The following is a 6,000-nucleotide window of genomic DNA, read 5'->3' as shown; positions in this document are numbered from 1 at the left end:
ACGTTCTATAGACCATCATTAAGTACTTCCTGGACAGGATAACTATAATCTGTTTAAACATTTCATGTCTGAGAGCTGCCAGTCTCTCTGGAACACCATACCTGCTGTCACGAATGCTTCCCTCAGTCCCAGTCTTCTGTGCTGCCCAGGTCTTTGGCTGCTCCAGATCTCCCAAGTCTTGCCTAAAAGCTCAGATATCTAGTGACCCTCTGACCACGTTTCTTAACATTTGTGATTTTATGGCCCCTGAACATTTCCATTTACGTAACATTTTAAAAATGATTAAATTTAATAATTGGAGGGCAGATTACTAGTTGCTAAGATTTGAGTGGGGGGACAGGAGGAAGATGAGTGTGGTTATAAAGTGACAACATGAGGGCCAGGCATGGTAGCTTACCCCTGTAATCTCAGCACTTTGGGACGCTGAGGTGGGCAGATGGATTGAGCCCAGGAGTTTGGGACCAGACAGGGCAACATGGTGAAACCCTACTCTACAAAAAAATACAAAAATTGTCCAGGTGTAAAGGTATACACCTATAATCCCAGCTACTTGGCGGACTGAGAGGGGAGGATCACTTGAGCCCGGGAGGTCAAAGCAGCAGTAAGCCATGATTGTACCACTGCACTCTAGAACCTGGGCAACAGAATGACACTTTGTCTAAAAAAAAAAAAAAAAAGAAAAAAAAATAATAATAAATGAAAATTACAACATGAGAGGTTTTTGTTTGCTTGTTTGTTTGTTTTTGTATTGGTATCTGTTCAGTATCTCAACTATGGTGGTAGATACACTTACCTACATATATAATGAAATTGTATAGAAGAACATATAAACACACACACACGAGTACAAGTACCTGAGGAAATCTAAAGACTGGTGGATTATATCTTGGTTATGATATTATACTATAGTTTTGCACAATTTTACTATTGGAGAAATTAGATAAAGAACACATGGGGCCTCTTCACATTAATTCTTATGACTTTCTATGAATCTACAATTATCTTAATAAAAATTCCAATTAAAAAGAAATTGAAATTGGAAGATAAAGGTGCATGAAGGAAGAAGAACGAAGAGAAAGAGAAGATATGGGAAGGGAAAAGAGGAGAAAGAAAGATGAAGAAGGAAGGGAGGAAGGACAAAGTGGAAAGGAAGAAGAAAGAAGCAATTTGGTGAAGGGAAAGAGGAAAAAAAGGAAAAGAGAGGAGGAAAGAGAGATAAGAAAGGAGGGAAGGTGGGAAATGAGGAGGCTAGGTGAACAGGAGGAGGAGCCAAGAGTTGAATACTCTTGCAGAATATAGAGCTCAAAGCAGAAATTCCATAGCTCAGCAGACACACCTGAAGGCTTAATTCCATCATCATTCAGTACATTGCCATTTGTGAGGAATGAATTATCCTCAAATTTAGGAAAGAGAACGTCTCTTCCATAGCTAAATATTTCCCAAAGAAACATATTGCCTTAGTGAAATATTGGCTCTCTCCTACTCAGATAAATTCATTGAAGGAATTTTTATTTTCATATTTTTAGTCCCTGAAAAGTATTGTTCTGGTGGCTTTAAAATAGTTTTACAGAATAAATCCAAAATAGAGTCAACACCATCATGTTGCTGCTGAATATGTGGATGGCTTTTGTCTGTTTGCCAACCCTCTACAGCTAGAGAGCAAGTTGACTGCAATTCAGCTAGTTCTTTGATGATAATTGACTGTTTTGAAAATATTGTTGCCTGACAAAGAGTACTGTATTCTAATTCAGATTCCACTGCTAATTAACTCACTATCTATAGGCAAAACATTTGACTATTTGGAATCTGGTGCTCCATGTTCCTCATCATGAAGGCAACATGGTATGCTTTGACAGCAGGCAATTCGGAGCCAGATAGAAATGGGTTTAAATCCCAGTACTGTGAATTTAAGTGACTTCACACAGCTAGGAAAATCAGAGAAGCTGCTTAACCTCTCCAAGCTCTATGTCATTAATAAAGGATAATAGTTCTGTTACCTTGGGGTCATTATGAAAATGACCATGATATTGCATGTGGAGCCCCTGACACACAGGGGCTCCTACTCCTAACAAAAGAACTTCACCCCATTTCTGCCCTAGAAGTATTTGGGCTAATGAGCTAAATATTTTGAGCAATTAATATAGTACTATGCAATGAATTAGGTGTTTTATACACAAGATATCAGTTCATCCTCCAAATAGCTCCAATGAATTAGGTGTTTTGTACATAAGATATCAGTTAATCTTCCAGATAGTTCTGCAATGCAAATATTCCCATCTTTACAATCGATAAAACTAAGGACTAGGGAAGTTAAGTAGATTAACCGCAATGACACAGCATGTGTGAATCAGAGCTCAAAGAACAACCAGGTCCATTTACCCAGAGTAGTAGACAACCTCTAGGAAGCTCTGTATGCAATTTCATCAGAACATTGATTTGAGGTTATTTGGCTTGCAAGGAGTAGAAGGGAGGGAAGAAAGAGAAGGTCAGGAAAGGGAAGGGAAGGGAAGGTAGGGAGAAGGCAGTGTTCTCTGTTGCTGGATGCTGCTATTGCTAAAACAATTCTGCTAACCATGGTTTTAGAAATAGCATATCGGTGGTAGATTAATGTAAAAAAAATTGACACAAGTGTTAATGTTCAGAGGCCAAGTTAATTCCTTCAATCCTTCTTTCACCATGAGAGCTTTGGCTCATGTAAAAGTAAGTGGGCAAGTAGGAGAAAGCAAGCAGCTTGCAGGGGACTAAATTATTTTTCATCAGCTAATTAACCAGAAAGTATCAACAATTGGTTCTCCCTTCGTCCAGCACATTACTTTCACGATGACATGTTACTATTGGAGAAATTAGATAAAGAACACATGGGGTCTCCATGATGAGGAACATGGAGCACCAGATTCCAAATGGCCAAATGTTTTGCCTATAGTGAGTTAATTAGCAGTGGAATCTAAATTAGAATACAGTACTCTTTGTTAGCCAACAACATTTTCAAAACAGTCAATTATCATCAAAGAACTAGTTGAATTGCAGTCAGCTTGCTCTCTAGTGTAGAGAGTTGGCAAACAGACAAAAGCCATCCAAATATTCAGCAGCAACATGATTGTGTTGACTCTACTTTGGATTTATTCTGTAAAACTATTTTAAAGCCACCAGAACAATACTTTTCAGGGACTAAAAATATGAAAATAAAAATTCCTCCAATGAATTTATCTGTGTGGGAAAGAGCCAATGACTGCTTTCATAAATTACTCCAGCTATAAGACTGGGCAGGTCAGGATGGATGCTACTAAACCTCCCACACTTTGCAGTGTCTCCAGTCCTTCGTGTTTCATCTCCTTGCCAGATCTTCCATTGTGCCCACCCCAGAAAACACAGATGCCTACAGCTCTGTCCTTTCCCTGACTCACCACTGTTTCCTATATCACTTCTAGTGCACAAATGAATTGCATTTAGCATCTTCCTTTGGTTGTTTGAAGTAGTTAAGATTTACCCTTCTTTCCCATGCTCCTGTAAGGCCCTTACACTTAGAGGTTATACCTTATTTTCTATTCTCAAAAATGGTTGTAGAATGATAGGACACAGTAGATACGCAGTTATCTTCTCCTTGAATTAAATTATAAAATTACAAAGCAAGTGTCAAGATTAAAAAATAGTAATAGCAATAACTTTCAGAGTAACGGCTAGAAGATACTAAAATATTTTCACATCCTAACAACCTTATTATTAATGACTAATAACATCATATTTGCTATTGGGTATAAATACTGGACATGACTCCTATAAACATTGATCACTGCCATCTAGCACATTTAAGGAAATCAACAAAAATGTACTCATTTTTGATATCCTTATCTCATGGAATATAGGGGAGCACTTATGTAATCTATGGTAATTATCCATTTGTCTATTCTGTTAATTATTAGGCAGCTACATACCAGCAATAAACAAGTAAAGGCAATATAGTTCCTGTCCTCAATTATAGATTATGAGGTGAAGACAGACTCATAACTGAAAATAAACAAGGATGTCTTACACTCTGACCACTCTGGAAAACAGGAGTTTGCTGATTCAGAACTTTGATAAATCTATAATTATGTATCCTTTTCAGATACATTAAACTACAGGAATGCATCTTCTCTCATGCTATTGGACTCTAGATCAGTTCCATTTCTGCGGTAATGCTGGGGAAAAAGAAAACATTATTCTCAATATTTTATTAAAGGCATCAACATTGCTGTTTTTCATTATACAAAGCACTTGGGGGGTATGTGAAGTATGAATGCCAACAAAGAAAAGCCTATTCTATTCTCTGTTCCATTGATCTGCAAGGAAAATAATTCCAAAGACATGCTGGTTGGGGAGGAAAATTGTACTTCCCGGGTTAGCTTTATAATAGTATTTCTAAATAGAGCCATCTACATAAGCACCATTCCCCAAGATGGATTGGCTCATATTTTCATGATGAAGTACAATTTCTCTGAAAGTGAGAATATGGTCTCAGAAATCAACTCAGAGAACAAAAATGGCCTTTTGAGGTTGTAACCTGGTTGTCAGACTTCCTTGTTTCCTTGAATGCTTTGAGACACACAAAAATCAAAAATCATATTTCATCTAGCACAGACTGCTACTATTACCTCTATTTCTGTGGAAACTTCATTATGTAACTTGGAATGTTAGACACATTGTTAAATAATTAGAAAACATCTTTGAAATTCAAAAAAATACACTGACAAAAGTGTTATGAACATTTGAATGTCATAAATACATGTAAATACGGAGCATACCTATGCAATTCAATGATTTTTACAATTTTGAAAAAAAATTACCTTAAGATAAATTAATGGAAGATTGTAATAGCTTAATAAACAGCACCTATTAAGAATTCTGATAGCTTATTAGGAAATTTATTTTTAAGATCTATGTATGTGCTTAGGACACAATCATTGATAATTTTATTCCTCTTGGTTTCTGTAAACCACAACCAAACAAGGAGCTATCTAAGGCAAAGTGTGGGGAGAGAAGTAGAGAAAACAAACAAATGGATCCTTTTATTCTTACTCTGGCACTGATGGTGGGGCCATAAATTGACACAACTCTTTTGGGAAAAGATATGGCATTGTCTGGCAAAATTGAAGATGTATATAATTTACAACCTGAAATGTACTGTAGACGAAATTTGTAGACAAAAGGACTCGGCCAAGATTATTTATAATATAGTCTTTGTAATAAAAAACAAACAACTAGAAATAATCCAAATGGAGCTCCAACTGTAGCCTGGATATTTCACAATTATAGCATATTCAAAAAATAAAAATCTCACAGTAAAATTAATAACCTGGAGCAACAGCAAGCTTTTTCTGAAAGGACTAGGGAGTGAACATTTGGGGCTGAGAATATTATGTAGGTACCTGTATAACTATTATATTTATATAACTTTAAAAAATATAACCATTTAAATGTGAACAGAAAAAATATCCTTAACTATCTGTCCATAGAAATAATAAAATGAAATAAAATAAATACAGGTGTCTTGCTAGATATGCCTCATGGGCTTTAGTTTGCTAATCCCTGACCCAGAGTTTCTCACATTGACATAGATAAATCTTTAAAACATAATGTTGAATGGAAAAAAAAGTAGTTGAAGAGGAATATATGACGTATAATTCCACTTATAGAAATTCTAAAAGCGTACAAAACTAAGCAGTATGTTATTTAGAACTGTGTAGACATGTACTATAATGATAAAGAAAACAAAAGGACAATGAATCACAAACTTTACAATAGACATGGCCTGTTTGTTGGGAGGAAGATAAGTGGGATCTGTAAGGGTCCTGGGAGGTAGGATTAGTAATGTTTTCTTTCTTTAGCTAGAGAATGAGCATAGGGGCATTTATGTGTTTTTTCATGACTTACAGGTAAGGTAAATATCCTTTTGTATATATTAATTAATAACAATTTAAAAATGCAGGTGAACTATTACTTTATGAATATCATGCTAATTTC

Source organism: Macaca mulatta, chromosome 10 (assembly GCF_049350105.2).
Source record: "Macaca mulatta isolate MMU2019108-1 chromosome 10, T2T-MMU8v2.0, whole genome shotgun sequence".
NCBI classification, from domain to species: Eukaryota; Metazoa; Chordata; class Mammalia; order Primates; family Cercopithecidae; genus Macaca; species Macaca mulatta.
This window is presented reverse-complemented; position numbering follows the sequence as displayed.